Source organism: Anopheles marshallii, chromosome 2 (genome assembly GCF_943734725.1).
Source record: "Anopheles marshallii chromosome 2, idAnoMarsDA_429_01, whole genome shotgun sequence".
Taxonomy (NCBI): domain Eukaryota; kingdom Metazoa; phylum Arthropoda; class Insecta; order Diptera; family Culicidae; genus Anopheles; species Anopheles marshallii.
The window spans coordinates 37,891,212-37,910,294 of NC_071326.1; positions in this window are offsets into that span (position 1 = coordinate 37,891,212).

Consider the following 19,083-nt stretch of genomic DNA (forward strand, 5'->3'; position numbering starts at 1 on the left):
ACTGCTTACGATTTCCATCATACGAAGGGATCGATTTGATTGGATCAGGGATCCGAAAAACATCACCAGTAACAGTAGTAGACGGTACAGGCATTGTAAAAGAGTTTTGAGAACACGTGTTTTCAGGGTTCATCAACCTGTGCAGTGCATTTTCATACGATTCCTGTTTTGTGGATATCTGTTGAATATTCTCATTTAAAATGCTTATTTGCGACATTAATTGTGTCAAAACATTATTCATCGCTTGTGTTTGCGATTGCGATTCGTCGAGAGACATCGTTCCTAGCTTAATATCAAGATTTGCTATCGGAATATGCGCTAAACTACCGGAATCAATAGAGTCGACACTGTCACTGTATTCACTATCACTGACGGGGTCACGTCTGGCGGATAGTATCTTATGCAGGTCACTCATACAAACGTACACGCAACGATAGAAAAAAAAAAAAAATCACACAGACCGTCTATCTAGTAGTGCGGTTTTGTGCCTAGATTTTGCGTCTATCTAATAGTGCGCTCAATCTGTTTCGTACACGGAGTACTTTGCTTTTTTTTTTTTATTTGAGGTTAACTCAATGTGTGCTCATGTGGAACAAAAGGCAAAAATCGTCTATCTCGTAGTGCGATTTAGCTTGCAAATTTTGCGTCTATCTAATAGTGCGCACAAATTAAATTCCAACGTTAAACACCTCGTTATTGTTTTGTTCTGGAGTCAACGGTCACACACAAAAGACTCCGTTGTAAGCACGTGTTTACAGGACGGCGGCACCGCAAATCACCCGAACTTTAACGATCGAACGGAGATGAAATCACGCTTAAATTAACACAAACGGACTTCGGGTACACTTATTAAAGATTCAATTTCACTAGTAAGCAAAATCTTTTTCGCACTGTTTTTACCTGTAAATTTTCAAATTGTACTCACAACTACCGGCTGCGCCAATGATGAGTCGAGGCTCGATGAGGTGTTTATTCGTTCGTTGTTCGCACAAAAAGAGATCGATTATAGCGGTTACCGATCGTACAACGTTATTCCTGCGACACACACGTGCGCACATGCACTTATATGTGTCGTGCCGTTCGTTTAAAACACGTAGTCCTCTTCTATGGTCCTCTATGGTCTCTTCTATGGTCGATATGCCCTTTCCTTGGCATATAACTTTATATTTTTGATACACGGTGATATTTTAGTTTTAAGTAACATGCAGCAATTGTAGTTGAACTAAAATAGGTAAGTTAGGTTAAATAGGTAAAATAGGCTAGTACATTTAGATGGTAAGGCTTTTTACATCTGCACAATAAATCCTATTCAACCATTATAATATACAATATAATATACTCAACAAAATACATGACCGTAAAGTGATTGAAAGGTTAATGATGAAGATCGAGATCGAATAAATATTCTAATGAGTAATTTGGAGTCAGCGTTGAAGAATTATGATGAATACTGCAATGCGACAGTGTCAGTCGTGGCTATTGGCGACGAAACCCGTTACTGGGGTCTAAGTAGTTGCCATGACCTATTTGATACAGAAAAGCATCAACTTTCTGGGGTGCTGTACACTTAACATCCATCTAGAAGCGACGCATTGACGACCCGAACATCAGTTCATCAAGAAACATCAGTTCGCGAACTTTTGACTTGACCCCATGACGCAATGAGATTACGCAATGCTTCAACCATTTCAAAAGTCCTAAAAACGGCCACAGAACATTCATAGCCTAAAGTTGTGATCCAATAATTGTAAGGAAACACATAGCAGCAATTGATCGCCATGGCTCCAAAAAAAGCTAAGCTTTCCCGGCGGTTGCTACCATACAGCGTAACACCGCTATAATTAATGAAGAAACAGCATTATGTGTATTTTATATCGGTATAGTTTCTCGCAAACCATTTTAATTTAACATTCTACGCCTACTGCATTGTTGATAACGTGTTAAATATGAAACTTAATATGCTTATTTTATGTTAATTCCTTCTTACCTACATCGTAATTTATTTGTTGTATATTCTTGCTTTCAATGAAAAAATCTAATAATCCTAGTCGTTCTGTTCAATTGATATTTCAATTCAATTTCCAACATCACACACATCACTCTACACCTCTTCCCAAAGCGTTTGTTTCGAGGAATGATATGGCATGAGCGGGGCATCAAAGCAGCCACGTAGTACCGTACTCCGAACAAGTTTAGCCTAGCAAACGTTCACCGGACACTAGCACTAGCTCACTAACAAAGACAACAGCGTCACGGGAACATTATTAGCCGCTTCTAAATTCCCGTTCTCCACTGCACCGGTGGACACGTGCAGAACGCGGAACACAAGGACGACACGTCTGCTGCTAATGACTTATTTATTCAAATGATATGCATATCATGCCCCTTCGGAGCTCGTCTGGTGATCGCTGTGCTGTACGATATTCCTGTGCGGATGGCTCCAAACTACGACTGCTGCAGAAATGATAAGCTACGAAACACAAACGGTCAACCAAACGTACGTAGTTCATGGTCAATTTCCGTTCAATACCCTCATTTATTTCTCCACGACTTATACTTTCTCGCTCGGCTGCACCACGCGGACAAAGGGAATGCAAACAAAAAGGTTCTAGTCGAGCGAAAAACTTCCGAAGGCCATATCCGTTCTATGTCGGGCGTACGTTTGTTGTGAGCGTTTGGAAAAGGTGTACACTCTGGGATGGGTTGGTTGGTTTTTAGTAAATTGAAAAAGGGGAATGAAACGTTCGCTATTCTGGCATCGCGGAACAGTAACACTTGCACGAGGATATTCATGAGATCTTCAATGCATGCAGCATTATCATTTCACGGTCATTTTGCTTCGATTGTCGTTAATGTTCGTAATTGAAAGGCTTTTTCACGCATCATTATAAAACTATCGGAGTTTCTTATACCAAGTGAGATATTCAAAGTTCAGGCGACGAAGCCTTGTTTACACTTGAAAAATGATATTTAAATGTCAAAACTGTATAAATATTTTAAGTTTAAGAATAAACTACTATAAACTAAACAATTTCTAAGTATCAATTGTTATTGAACCCCTGCTCTAGAACGATAAGGCCCCATTGCGTTCCATTTTAGTGCCCAGCACACAAGGGTTCCGGTGCAAACACACGCTTCGTCGAATGTCACGAAGTGCAGTTGGAAGTTAATTGCAGCTGGCGGCAAACTAATGCAACCGTATTGATCGTTCCGGGAACAATTAGCATTAGCCCGCTAAGTAGAACTTTGCCCGATTGTATGCGCCCTGGCGCTTTCTCCTTCTCACGTCTGGTGGGAAGCGAAACAGTAATACCGACTGGACAGCTAAATGGTGCATTCGCGTGTAACGTTCCATAGCGGTGAACGGTGTACCCACACAACAACATGTTCTATTACAACATGTTTCGTTTTAAATCATCAGTTTATGAAGTGTTTACTTTAAGATTCCCGTTCCAGCAACACAACTATTATTAATGTTTATCCGACAATGGTAATGATTAATGTTCCTTCTGTTTGGTTTCAATAACTAAACTCCGGTCAAGTACACTCGGAATAAGGCGCCCTTTCACTGTTCGTAAAAGGAAATGGAAAAAAAAAATAAAAGGAAATTCCGTACAAGGAATTTCCTTACAAGCAGCTTCCTTACAAGCTTCCTTGATGTAACTGACTATTACAGTAATTAATATTTGAACAGTTAAAAAATACTACAACTTTTTTTAATTAGACAATTTCATAAAATGGTAACAACAGCGATAGCGCCGCGGGCCTCACTGGTGGTTCTCGAGGGCCGCATGCAGCCCACGGACCGTAGTTTGGAGACCCCTGCTGTAGAATATTAATTCTTCTTCATGAAAATAATGTCAATTCAAAATAAGCTTTCTTGAAATTCTCAACGTATATCATTCACTAAAATACAACTGTTTGTTTGATGTTCCTTCGTGGATAACGAGGTGAAACATTTAAGCCTACTAGAGATTGTACATTATGGACAGAAAGGAAAAGCTTTTGCCATTTCCACTAAGCGCTTTCGTCTTCTTACCATTTCGCACACCAAAAAGCATAAAAAATGCATACACTAAAAGCATTCAACTGTACTGGTACATCCTTTGGTCACACCGGTTATCATAACGGGCCAGTTCCTTGCTCCATGTAAAAGCGCTGCTGTTTTCTGCGCTCGTGTTCGTTATTTCAACACGCTATGCTTTGTAAATACAATGTACGACGAAACACTTTCACTGTTGCATGTTAAAACCGTCCGTTTCAACTGCAACGGGGCAGTGTTGGTTTCGTACCCGGTAATTATTGCTGGTTGCATTATGTATGTTTATTTTAAGTAGTCACAGCATGAAACGCGTCCATTTCGAGGTCATCGCCAAGCCAACACATGAGCCAAGGTCGGGCAAATCTTTGTCGGGCGAATGAAAAATTTAAAAAAATTAGTAATAGTTACTTTAAATTTTGGTCTTCTTATAGACGCTCGAGTTTCATAGCATAGTTTTCATTGATATGGTTCTTTTTCTTTTCTCTCTCTATCCCTCTTTCTTCTCCGAACTGTTACAAATCTTGCTTAACTTGTTCGTCTTTTACCACGCTCCATTATGCCATCATGTTTTACATGTTTGGTCGTTCCACGATTCAGCCACACGATAAAGATCTTTCTACTTGAAGGCGTCTGCTCAACGTTTGTGCGGGACCAAAAACTTAATCATTTCTCGCGCCAACTAACCGACCGACGAATCGAACAAGACCCACCCACCCATCACCGCTGGTTGGCAGGCGGAAGGTTTTGGTAAGCCGACAGCTTACCAAACCATTATGCAGATCGCCTTTAATTGAAGCGCAAACCAAAAAGTGACTAAACCTTGCTAAACCCCGCTACTACTGCTGCTGCTGATGCTACGGAATACGCTGCACCGTCTGCCAGTGAAGGACGCTGTGCTGTTTCCCGCCCAAAAACCCGTCCACAAAACCGATGTACAACATAACCACACGACAAGCAGCACCGTAATACCAGGCTAATGGAGCTAGAGCAGAGAGACCGAAAATAGTGTCGTTTATGGGATTATTAGGATTGTGGTAATGCCGGCACAAAACTGCATGGGAGGATCGGATGGCATTCCAAAGTTTGATACATGTTACCGTGATGGGAACTGTACTTGAAGAGCAGCAATCGGAACCTAAAATTAAGCTGTGTACATGGTGCGTTTGTAAATAAATCTCTCTCAATGAATGGTACTCATTAGCAGTGTTGGGTTCAAGTAATTATTTTACTAACAATCGAATCACTTTGTTTATTTAACAAATTATTTATTGCATTCGATGAAAATCTGTGAACCTCAGAATATCCTTAAGTAAGCCCTTAGCCGTTAAATTTTATAACGAGGTTTGAGGCGAATACTGACCGATGATAAGCGAATACGGAAGTTGATAATGTCACGTTGATACATTTTATTGAAAGCCATAGCCATGACTTTAAATGATTTCCAGATCCATAGTAGAGATTCGATCAGTAATATACATATGCTGTGCAATACGATAGTCGCATTTAAACTAAGCATTTCAAAATAGATGTTGACTGTTATTTGGGCAAGAATACTTAAATAATGAGTACTGGAATAGTCTACGTTGGATTGACTATAGTAAATGTAAAAGACAATGATTTGAAGGCTTCGAGACTATAGATACATATTGAAGTACTGAGCGAAAGACACAGGGCTTCACGGTCTTCAGAGATCTTTAAATTCATAAGGACATGAGCAGTACGAATACCAGTAATCAATTGCATCATACAATCACCACCTCAGCCTGCCTGGTGTATGCTTTATGTCAATGATAATATCACAATCTTGGTTGTGGCAAGTGCCATATCGATGCCACTAAAAGATGAAAACCATAAACAAATTAAACGATGTAACAATTGGACACAAGCCTGTGGGCACCACATCTGCAACTGCAAAACGGCACTCGTGCACAAGTATAAGTTTCACAACATAATACCGAGATGGGTATAATTAACAATAAATTTACATTTACAACAAATCCACCTACGACACAGGAGACACAGGGGACGCCCTCAGCGTAGCACGTCAACCATTTTCATTAATATATCCTTCATCCTTCCCAGGAGGATGTAATTTTCTACCCACGGATTAAAACGTCACTCCTTGTCACCTCGTTTGTCCGATCGGATCCTTCGAAAACGAGCTTCCGACGACCGATGAATCAATTTTTAGCTCACTTCACACCGAACCAAGCAGGCTCCTTCCAGAAAGGGACGGTATAGTTTTATGGAATCGATTAAAATCTTTCGCCCATGCAATCTATGGCCGCGCGTGTGGGTGTATGTGCGCTTATCTAATCGAGATAAGGGCTGATACTAAACCGACAATGAACGACACTCTTGGGTGAACGCAAATCCATTAAAACTTCTACGTTTTGCTCGTTGCTCGCACAACACAACAGGGTGGTGTCGCCAGTTCGCCATCCCTCGATGACCCGTTCCTACCAATCAACGCACTGCTTTAAGTTAGGCGATATCGCACTGAAGTACCGAACTCGGGGTAAGTTATTGGAGAAACGGAAAGGACATGTTTCGGGGGTTAAGATACACTTAAATGTGCGCTCGTGCGTCTGGTCCGTTGTTTTGGGTTCGGGTATACATTGAAATAATTGTCTCGGGTCAGTCGGTTGGTCATTGTCCCATTCAAATTTTCGTTGTTTCGCCCAAACTTTTCACTAGAAGCGATCGGAGCAGTAGTAGTGACCGAATGGAGAGAAAGGATTTTTTGATACCTACCAGAGCATAATGTTTTCTCGATGACCATCGGGGGAGCTGTTAGGCACTAGTCTTGTTAGTTGGACCCATGCAATTTTGGGTGTTCTCTTCACTTCTCATTTCTAAAGTCAATAGATTTTACTCAACACTCATATGATAAACGTTCGTACCGTCCATTTGGGGTTCGTGTAAAAGTTGTGAACAGATTACTGAACTTCAAATGCCGATACGATTTACCCCGAGTTGACAGAGATTAATGGATGCAAACACAGGAATGTCTCCAGATAAGAATGTAATCTTACTAACACTATGCCACCAACGGTTGAATAAGAAGGTTCGAGCGGGAGCACATAATCGATATCGGCAAAGTTTTATTTTAATTTACTTCAAGTCGAATTTTTTTAAGTTGATGGAATCGTCAGCATATTGTTACACTATAACGCGTCCAAATAAAGAATGACATTCCTGGCGCAGAAATCAAATGCGAAAACGGATAAACCACTCGGAATATGGTTCCGACAAACAGTGATTTCTAGCGGCAGGGCAAAAGAACGTTCGCCTTGATGACTTCCCTGGGTGACGACGGTAAACATAACTGTCCTTGTTTTCCTTTGATGTATTCTCGCGAAAACAACAATCATCATCTTTCACGCAGGACACCGAGCGTTGCAGCAAATACGCAAGGTCGGGGTTCAGGGACGAACGTTAGCTTCCATTCTCGAAAAAGACTACCGATTCTCTTTCGGGCCGTACCCGAGCAACAGCGTTCCACGTTCGCAAAGCCGTAAATTCCACCATAAATGTGGTGTAATTAAATTTAACGCCAACATAACCTGCGACCCCGGTTGCCCAGACGATTGTGGATGAGATTAAAAGCGCGAACACGGCCAACATGGGACCATTGGGGAAAGGATTTTGGCAGCTTCAAAGGCTGGCACTCATACATACACCGGAGACCAAATTCAAACCAGCGCACTGGCAGAAAGTGGTAAATTTCTCTCTGTTAAGCGCCAGTGACAGTGCAGTTGACAGCTGGCAGAAGCTCCCGACATGAAGCAGCAGTAAGAAGGAAACAAAAAAAAACTGACGCCTTGATCTCCATCCATCCAGATTATAGGATACGGTCGGAAGGGAATTTTTGGGGTAGAATGGATTCGTAAGGAAAGATGTAAATGAGACACACGGTACACAGTGGAAAGGAAAAAGGGATAAGCTTTCGCTAACTGCTGGGATGGATTAGATCGCACAAGGTTTTACGCGCCTGATTCCTGACCCAAGGCCTCGTGGATCGTCGTCATGGATAATGCTGAAATCTGATAACATTTACTGGAAACGTGCACAGGAAGAAGGGAGCATATGGAACAGGAGACAAACACGGAGCATACGGAGAGTGCAGACGAGATCTAATTATGTGTAACGGTGTGTCAAGTACAGAGTTCACCAGGGTGGGTGGAATCGTTCGGTTGGTTTGTTGTGATTTCTGTGTCACATGATGCTAAAAAAGGCATACGATACGAAAAGCAAAGATAGGAAGGAATAAAAAGCCAAAAAAATGTAAGTGAACTACTTTTTCCAAATCCACATCCGGAAATTTGAACCAATCTTTTTGTAAGTGTCTCTTCGTACCTTTCATTCCGGGCATAGTTGGAAAACATGCATGAAGCTATCGGAAGAATACAGAAGAGATGTTCATTTTGTGGTAGTTGCGATGGTTTTTCAAGCTTAAAACGTGTGTGTCCTATTCAAACACAACAACCACCACATGTTGAATTGCAATATTCGCTTTTCCGAATGACAAAGCTTACACCGTCGCTTAACAGATATGGAAATGATTGTATTTAACCATCTAATAGAATTACAATACCACTGTATTCTATCAAACGGTGGGAGAGTGTAAACAAATGTTACGTTTACGCGCATACCGTTACGTGATGAAGATAACAACGCGTAGTTCTAGCATGATCGGTAGTGATCATTCACTAACGAATGTTGCAACATGTTTTGAAAGGACTATATTTAATAATTAACACCTATTATATTTTATTTAAATTAATGAACACCTCAAAATATTTACACAAAATTAGATGACATAATGCAATTAAAGGTAAAAAAAATGGGATAAAATCCTTAAAGTGCGGTGAAAGAAAATTAACCCAATCGTCTGAGAAATGTTGTGCCTATACCTATATACCTATATGAATTCGGAAGTTTGTCCGGAACATGTCGAATGAAATTCTTAAGAATGGCGTTCACAAAGTATTACACTAAAATGTCTCCACGTATTGCCACTAAACAGCTAAAGTGAACTCAGTAGTGATGGTCCGAGAACTTCTCGTTCGCCACATCGAGCTGTTCAAAGATTACTGGTAGTCTGGTACATTTCATCACGAAACTTGTCAAACAACACAATATTCCTGAATTTCTTTAATTTCTAGCAGAATCTTTAGAAACTATGAACCGGTTTTTCCCTAAACATCTTTTAAATTCTTGAAATCGAAAACAATATGTGATGAGAGTAAGATAATTATAACCAATGATCGAACTATCATATAACTGTCCTTCAAAAAAATTCCTTTAAATTTACCGTGATCCAAATTTCGATACATCTTATCGAAAGTTAATATCCATGAGAGATATGGATTTTTATGCCACAGAAGTAAATATTTGTGATAAAGTTTCACGCACCTGGATTTGAGCCGGTTTGAGTGCCGTCGTTAAACAAAACTCAAGGCCAATTTTGAGAAACGCCCGATTGTCCAATGCACAGTACAGTACACAAAGCCGTACAATTCCGACCACTGAAACAAGGTGAAGGTTTTCGCTTTTCACATTGTTTTCATTTCCGCTTCAAGCAACGTTTGGCGTTCCTAAACAAAAGAAGCTCGAAAACTGTGAAACATCTGGGCCGCATACTTCGGGCCAGCTGGAAAAAGGAAACACGCCTATTTGACAAAGAAAAGGAACAAAACTTTCCCGACGAACTGCCTTGTACCACCGGATGGTTATACGATGTCCTCGAAACTGGCCCGTATACATTCATGATCGTTGTGGCAGCAAGATGGTCAAGGAGGAAATAAAGAATAAGCGAGAGGGAGAGAGAGAGTGGAAGAGGAAAAAAGAGATGAATGAAAGAAAACCAAAGGAAAAGTGAATAGTTCCACAGAAAAGAGCCGGAACAAAAGTTACCTTTCGGAAAGTTTGAAACTTTTCACTTTACCGTGTTCTATAGCGATCAGTTGTTTCCTTTTTTGAAGCTCACATTGCCACTGAATGATTTAGAGAGTTTTTAATCGTAAAAGTATGTACCACACCACACAGGATAAAGGTGATGTGATGGTGCGGTAACGGCGGTCCGTTGACACATTCTGTGACACACACACATAACCTACATCAAGGCGACAGGAACTAAAACTTTCCCAACTGGGTCACCAGAGTGGAACATACGTTTGCAAGCTGTCAAGGCCAGCCGTGAATCACGTCATACGACATCTTCATCTTCACTGTGTCACCCGTCGACACCTAACGTCCTGGCGATGGATTCCTCCAATTGATTTACTGCCTATTCCCGGTACCACAGTTACCTACATCATGCAGGGCAGTAAAGCTTGCTGTCTCAACTGCACTCGTCCGCTTTACTTTTATCTTCGCTTCATCCACAACATCATTAATCATTCCACTGCCCAATCCAACGCTTCCCACATCGTCAGGTGTCCATCAATTGAGAAACACATTCTCTGCCGAGGACAGCAGGAGGACTGTGAATTACGTTCATCTCGGCACTGCTGCGACCGTCTCTCCAGGCATCGAAGTGTTTCCCTACATTAGCCCCGATATTTGCATAACTATCGCCAGCAGATGAACAGACAGTCGCCCTGTCATGGACGCCCATTTCCGCAAGGCAATCCGGACTGATAATGAAAGGATGGCCAGATGGCCGGATGTGCCCGATCGATAGCGTACTGCCGGGAAGTTCAACCTAATTCACACGCTATTAATCACACCGTTTCGATTGCGCAATCAAAATCACCACCATTAGCAGCTCATTTATGGCAATTTATAGTACAGAATTTACTGCGTCCTTAAATACGTTGATTAGTGTTGTTAAACTAAAACGGGCAAGCAGCCGTTATGCATGTTGCATCAATACTTGCCAGTAATTGCATGATCGATCTTACATTGCATTCGAGAATTAATAACTCAGAATTTAAGATACCAATAGAAATGATCACTGCTTTCTCCCTTATATAATGTTACGTTCAATAACCATTTCTAACAGTAGAACGATCAGGTGCAGTCAGAAGTCACTTGGACCAGATCAGTTAAAATGATTGACTTGGTCAATCGAAACGATTGGAAATGATTGACGGCAAAAGTTTCCGACATTTTTTTCTGGTCATAAATGCCCTAGTGTTTTTAAATCCACGTTGTATAATAAAGAAGCAAGAGAATAGCGTATATAAACCTTTCGAATATCATATATCATATAATCTGTAGCAAACAGTGTACTAGTCAGTCAAAATTTAACTAGTAATGGCAAATCCTAGTGTTACTAGTTAATTACTACACATCGATTCCAAAAAAATCTTCGCAACGCTGCAACAAAGGTAGCTTGGCATTGCTATATAGAACGTGAGGCACGTGAACATAGAACCAGTCAAAATAATGTATTAAAAAATGTAATTTAAATTTGGTTACATGGTAAAAATATGTTCAGCCACAGTATGAGAAGCACAAACAAGTCATAAAAAAGAACAGTAAAACTATGAACTCCGCTCCATTCCAAGGCGATTTTAAATAGATATTCAACGAGTTGGACACAAAATTGATGAGATTATCCATTCAAAATATTATAAGTACAAAACAGAATTTAAAATACTTGTGTGTTTGAGCAAGTAAATAAAAAATACTTAGTACGGAAACAAGCAAAATGATACATTTCAAACGATCTGTATCCCAAATCCCAGTGAAAAAACTAAAGCAATCGTCGCGAAAATCAAATCGAGCCAGGGAGAAAATACTTCCTAGAAAACGAAATACATTTGAAGGCCGGCCAAGTACGCCATTCTCATGGCGAAGTGGCTTGTTAAACCCTGTATTTAAACACTTTGAAACATGAATTGATAGTGACTTAAGAGTTGTTACTGAATAACAAATTGCATCTTAAGATGCTTGCCTTCTGATATAAAGACAGCTAAAGACACATTGCCAGTACAACACCTGGGTCCGGACGCAACACGGACTTTAAAGCGTATATATGCCTACAGAGACCCTGCAACCAATTTGGTTAAAGACTCTGCACCTAGGCCCCATCGCCAGCAGCAGCTGGTTACTGAGGCTGCTGCTTACCCTGCGAAAACTAGATCCAATTCATCGGAAAAGCAACCACATTGGATTCATAAAGTAAATCCTCTTACGGGCAACTGATACGCTCCGTTGGTCTTCCGTATCGTTCTTGTGCATGAAGCAATAAATATGTCTGGCCGATAAGACGAACCGGTAGCACCGTTGTGTACACACACAGACAGTGGTGCTGCATAAATCGGCGGTCCATTTTATCGCCTACCGTCGCTCAACGTCTTGTTCTTGGCGGCAGTACCACAGCTGGTACTGGTTCAAGTTTTGAAGATGCTCCGTAGCGTCCCAACTCAATACACGGGATCTCTGCGCAGCGATCCGAATGCACACAGCCCGTTGCAAAACCGTGCTTCTGGGAGCGGCTGGACAACGACCGTATTCGTTTATTTGTGGCCTGCAACCAAAACTAGCCATAATGTTGTCAATGTTGTACCAAAAGTAAACAGTCGCTTCTGTTCCTGCGCCTCGAGCCTTGTACACTGCGTCCGTCTGGCAAGGGGTCTGCTCGGTAAGAAACGTGACAAAACCGACAGTATACCGATATTGGAATGGATGCAAGGATTAGACAGTCACAGGAGAAGAGGGGAAGGATTGGACGCGCAAGTGCCATACGACATGACACATTTCTTTTCCTGTGTACTTGGTCAACTCGGCGAAGTAACGGAGCGAATGGAACAAATCACCTCCCGATGCCCCCAACAGTCTTCATCGTCCGGACAACGATGTAATAATGTTCCAATTTCTTTGACAATGCTACCCTCATTCGTGTCCATGCACCGTGCTGACCCATCCGGCCAAACAGACCATGTTCCAGCTGACCGTACCCTTCAGAGATGGTCACTGTATGCCATCACAAACACACCCGGTGCTGGGTTTTAGGCTTCGTGTACTTTATGAAAATGTGTTCCCAATCAACAGCATCCTTGAGGCCGTCCTTGAAGCGTTCCGTTCACGGAACCGTATGACCGAACTTCTACGTAAGTCGAGGTAGAAAATGAACAAGGCAAAAATCCACACACACACCCATACAGGCACACATTTGCTCCGTCCATCTTAAACGTGCGATGCATGTACAATTCACTTTAGCCTACGTAACTGAAAGAACGTACCATGTAAAGCATCCGAACTGCGTCTCGTGGTCAAAAGCCCTGACTTATTGTACGGGTTTTGCAGGGACACCACACGGACGCAAGCGATGCAGGATAAAGGTGAACCATTAGCTTACAATAGCCTTAATCCCGAAGCAAATCGGTATCGCAATCAGAAATGGGGTATTTTACGCAGTGAGCGACCGATCCGTTGCCGATCTACAGATTGCTTCCAAATTCTATGGATCCACTCGGCTGGCTGGTACCTTTTTCTGAACAGATGCAACACTACCCTTTCAGCGAGATGGGTATATTTTTCGGATCGAAACAAACGAATGAATGCCAGACCGCATCTTGGGGTAACGAAAGGATATACCATGCGAAGAAGTACCATAACTTTCTGATACTTTGTAGGTGCTCTGGATTGCCGTTGAAAAAGCAAACAAATTTGACCTAAAAATGAATTGATTTTTTTTATTATTTTAATGGAAAGGACATAAGGAAAAATGTAATTTGTTTTTGGGAAAAAAGCTTATTAAACAAATGCCAAAGCAATTAAGCAAATACCTTTATCAAGTATTTCTTCAAATATGTTTACAACTCACTACGTTCTTAAATGATGTAATGATTTACTTAGGTAATTACTTACATTACTTAGGTAATCAGGATTTTACTTTTTAGTCAACCAATAGATCAAAACGAAATAGTGTAGTAATTAGAAGATCCACAAATATAATTAATTACATCCAAAATTGTCCTGCAATGTTTTTCTGCTCGTAATTGTTTTGTTCTATCTTCAAGCTTATGTTGAGGTTTGAACTTTTTCATAGACCACTCCCCAAACATGTTCTATGATATTTAGATCTTAGGTTGGAACGGTTGGCCTAGTTATTGTGTTACTTCCCCAATAAGTCTAGGTCGTCTCTTGTTGTTGATTTGCTCGAGTAAACAGAGACGTAGTTCTGGGTTTGAAATGTGTTTACAAGAAGTCAATGAGCACATTATTGTCAATACCGTCAATACGCATTATGTCAGGGAAATGTCATGGTGACGGATCTGCTCTAATAATAGTGTTCTGTTCACTCTTTGACAAATTTTTCGGAAAGTGTCCCCAATTGTATTTATCAGAAATTTTATAGTTATAAAGAAACAATTTGCTTTCTGGTAATTAAATAATCTCATTCTCATCAATGCGTTCCCATAATTAGGCGACATGAATTGAGTATATTACTACATGGAATATATTACGGTGACACCACCTTATCTAAATCAAGCTTTCAAGTCTCTATAGCCATTAATACTCTTAAGAAAAGATTATTTTTTTCTTCGATAGAACGGTCATGCCGTATCGATTTATTTTCACCATGTAGCCGGATAGTAAAACCTTTGCTACGGGGGAACGGTCCGGATGGAATTTTGTCTCGGTTTTATCGTGTGAAAACTGGCTATCAATACACCGCCGGACCGCGCCAATAACAGATACATTATATTAACAAAATAGTTTCAAGTAAACATTTGCACCCCTTTCGTAGATGGTCCCATTGACTCTATCAGACACGACACAACTCGAGAACCTGGACCCCTGCGCATATGCATATATGCTGATGATGTGACGACGTTGCACACATCCGATCCGTTGGGAAATCGATTTCCACGATATTGCTTTCTTCGTGTTAAGGTGCGATGTGCAATCTCTGCGAAACGCTTTTGCCGGAAGGTTCAGTTTGGCTTTCACATATACCTGCTACACCAGCTGATAAATCTGCGACGCCATTAATGCAAAAACCAACCCCAGTAAAATGTACAGCGATCGATGCACATGTACAGCGATCGAAATGAAATCATATTTTTGTGTTTTTTCTGACACTTTTGTAGGTCGGTAGTCAATCAAGGGAGGCGCGAGACGAAAGCATTATTAAAGTGAATCGGAACGATTTGGTGGCACAGCGTTCTGGTAGTTCAAATTTGTCTGTTCAAACGCCAGATTTCCTGCAGCGTCTTTTCTTCATACACGTGAGAAAGGTAAGGCATCTTACAAACGGTAAGGTAGGTAGAGGATCATGTTGTGTTTGTTTTCGCTTCAGTAAAAGCGTGCTTTTTTGGCTTCCTTACAAGTCGAGACGATTTCAACTGTTCGTCGTGTGGTAGCCGTGCAAATCAAATCATTTAAAACTACCAGCCCCGCTCACGGACGACAAACCAAAAAACGATGTAAATGTTGGATCATCAACAGAGAATGTTTTTCTTTGCCGAAACAGTCGTAAAAAATCCAATTAATATGCAAATGATCGTCGCTCGGTGGCTAATGCGGCCGTTGAACTCCACGGAACCGGGTGCACCGTGGGTACGAGTGTTGGGTGCATCATCTTCTTGCCAAGACGGTATATTGTGGTGTAATGTGAACCGAAACTTTTGCCAACGGTCGCATGAAAATGAGAGCAAAGAACCAGGGAGACTACCGGCTGCGGGTTTGATTTTGCAAATTAACAAACTCAATTGCCGTCGTCCAGTTGTCGGGAGCCGAGATTTGCCCCTGGCAAGCGCATTTAGTTAATGCAATTGAATAACAAACGGTGTACGAAAATTGGTGCGGCTGTGTGTGTGTGTTTTTTTACGACACTGCTCCGTTATTCCACTTCGTAATACTGTCCAATTTATTCTTGCTCTTTAACACACTAATGACAAGTACTTTTATAATTTTAGTTACTTAATGTTACGGTACCTTAGCTAGGTGAAACTAAAGACTTGATTACATATCCTCTCTTTCTTTGGGCTTCGGTAGTTAAGTTATGCTTAATTCGTAATGAAATTTAAATAAATTACTCGCCTGAATTTCAAAATTCATACAAATTTGATAATGCAAAATTCATGGTAATAGTGTTAGTGCATACCGTAGAAATCCAGCTTTTTTGATCAATCATTTTTATGCAGAGCAAAAATTTTCAAACGCAACTTAAAGTAAAAAAAAACTGCTATGACCCTTTGCACAAAAAAAATCCATAACCAAACTACATCTAGAAACAGGCTGTACTGTTCTTAGAAAAGGAATAATTAATACCGCTAGTAGAGCGCCAGGACCACTCAAGAGCATAGCAAAAAGGCTATAAATCGTTCTTGCATTCTTTCTTTTTTTTAGCTATGCAAATTTGGCCAGCTTGTCGATTTTAGCACGCCTTCAAATGGAACGGATCCGGCATTAGGGAAATTCAGACGCCAAAGCAAACGAGAGAAGAAGTGAAATGTATCAAAAATTAAATCTCATTTCATTTGATTGAACGGCGGAACGGCCCAAATGAACATAGCGAATCACTTCGGTGTGGAAATAATTAACACATTTCCTTTAAATTTTAAACCACACTGCAGCAAATGCGAACCGATTTGTGGAAAAAGTTGTTTTCAATGGTAGAAGTCCAAAGGAGAAAAGGTAAAAAAAAAACTTTTCCATTCGGTAAAACGTTAAAATAACCGATTAAGTTGAGTGATGATTCACTTGTCGGTATGCTATCAAATTCGACTTTGTGTACTTTTTTTTTATTTGTTGATCAAGTATTTTTGGATGGAGTCGGTCTTTTGATGGAACTCATTTTATATAAGTATACAATTATTCAGCGTAGCTGCTCTTTAAAGAACGGCTTTCTTTATCAATTTGAAGTGATAAGAAAGACCTTTCCGTGCAAACCCTTTTGCTATTGATGTTAATTGATGTTATTAAATGCTAAGCACGGGCACGCAATCAACACTTTAATCAGCGGAATAATTAGAAGGCGCATGGTTAAAATTTAATGTTACAATTAACACTAAGACGTACACTTTGAACGAAGTGATCGTTTGTATTGAATGTAGGAAGTAAAACATATTAAAAATTATTTGTTTTGCAGGCACAAATCATTCAATTATGCATGATAAGATTGATTTCCAACTATGAATTCAATTTATAGCAAAGTTTTTCAACAAAGCATCGCAAGTGTCAAATAATAATAATAATAAATAATCAAATAATAAACTATCAATAAATATAATGATTATTTCCCGAAATTACATGGTTCTTGCTGGATTTACTGAACATTTTATCTTTTTCCGGAAATTTTACTCACAATTGATTCAAGCTGATACTCCTGTCATCGTCGCAAACGTCATTTTATCATCAGTAATTTTTACGAAATACCCTTGGCTCTAGATCAATATGTAGGTGGAGTGTAAGCATCATTGACAACCCCGTCTTCCTTCATTGCAAAACGGAAAGAAATTAATCTTTCCGCATCGGGTCCAATACGGACGGCTAGACGACAGAACAACCCTATCATACAAACGCTAGGAGGGTTGACGAATCAAATGAACGAAGCTGATTGCTTTGGTCAGCCATTTCGGTCTAGCCTTCCACAGCCAATTCGCGCGGGGAGTTGCTTTTTTCTCGCCTTATCTCCATCACCTTTTGACCACCAAAGGCAAGTTGAACTGAACTGAAGGTTACATTTTTCGTTGGCTTTCCTGCCCAGTAGGACACACAACTTTCCCCGATTCCGTGGGTGGAATAGTATTAAAGCTTCATCAAGGCGCAACACCAACGCATCTTCAGCGTTGCCAGAAGCCGTGAAGTACCGGCCGGCATCAATTTAGGCACCGCAACAGAAAAAAAACGGTACCAAAAATTTAACTGCGGGGCTCTACGGCTAACCCTCTAGGCTCTCGTCTTATGGTCAGCTTGTGTATACTGTTGCAAAGAGATTCCACTCGGAAGGAAGTACAATGAAGCGAAATCGTAGCATCGTAGATCGAAACCTTAATCGCTATTTGCCTCCTATCGAAAGCACGGCTTTAGGCGAACCCATACCATCAACTTCCCGAAGGATTCAAACTAAGCCGGCGCTGGTTTGGGATTCGATCGTGAGAATAAATAAAAATGATATTCGATTATCTGCTCCTACCACGCTGGTTGTCGTTACGCTTTCCCTTCCATTTGGTTGCACGTAATTTCACATCCAGAACCTTCATCCGTCCATTTCGGATGGAGCGCGCGAGCAGAACTTGAAATGGATAACTTTCTCCACACCCATTCCAAACATTCTATTATTGCTCCGAAGTAATTGTACCGGGCGACTGTGCACAAAGTGTTACGCCGTCGATCGGAACCAACAGCGTGAGAGTGAGCGCGTACGGGAAAATTAATTACATTCTCGAACTATGGTTGATCGGGCACTGATTTTGCGACATTTGATTACCAGCACGAAACGGTGGTGAAGCGGACCATAATCGATCGGGCCTGCATTCGGTGGTGAACGGAATTTGCATACCCAGAAATGAAGCTATTCGGAGTTTAATGAAGTGCAAATTATGAATCAATAACCAGAACTCGCGTTTGTACTACGGTTTGCGAACCCGTGTGTGTGTGTGCGGTTTCATTTGCGGTTGTTATTGGATGCCGTGATTAGGTGTTGTAGGCAGAGCTATACAAATTGATGCAGCTAGGATAGGTCTTTTGTAGGCTTGGAACTAGAATCAGAAGAAATCAGATTTTTCACCGCTTTCATGCAAAACATTTTACTAGTTTTTTTTAAATCCTTAGGTGCTTTAGTTTATTTTTTTCATTTTTTTATTACTTTTTTCATTCGCAGATATTTTTTTGCAGCGGATAAATTGAGACAAAACAATGGCGTGGTCTATTGCTATCTTAAACCAAAGTACAATTCGCACTATTTTGTGGAGGCATTTAATTCTCCGAACTATGAAAGGGCACCTTTTCCCGGATGTACTTAGCCGAAGCAGAAAGCTTTCAAGCTGAATGAAATTATGTAGTCAAAAGTATGCCTGCAAACCATTCCCAAGATGAACAACCATAAAACGAACACACTATTTTAACATGGAGAG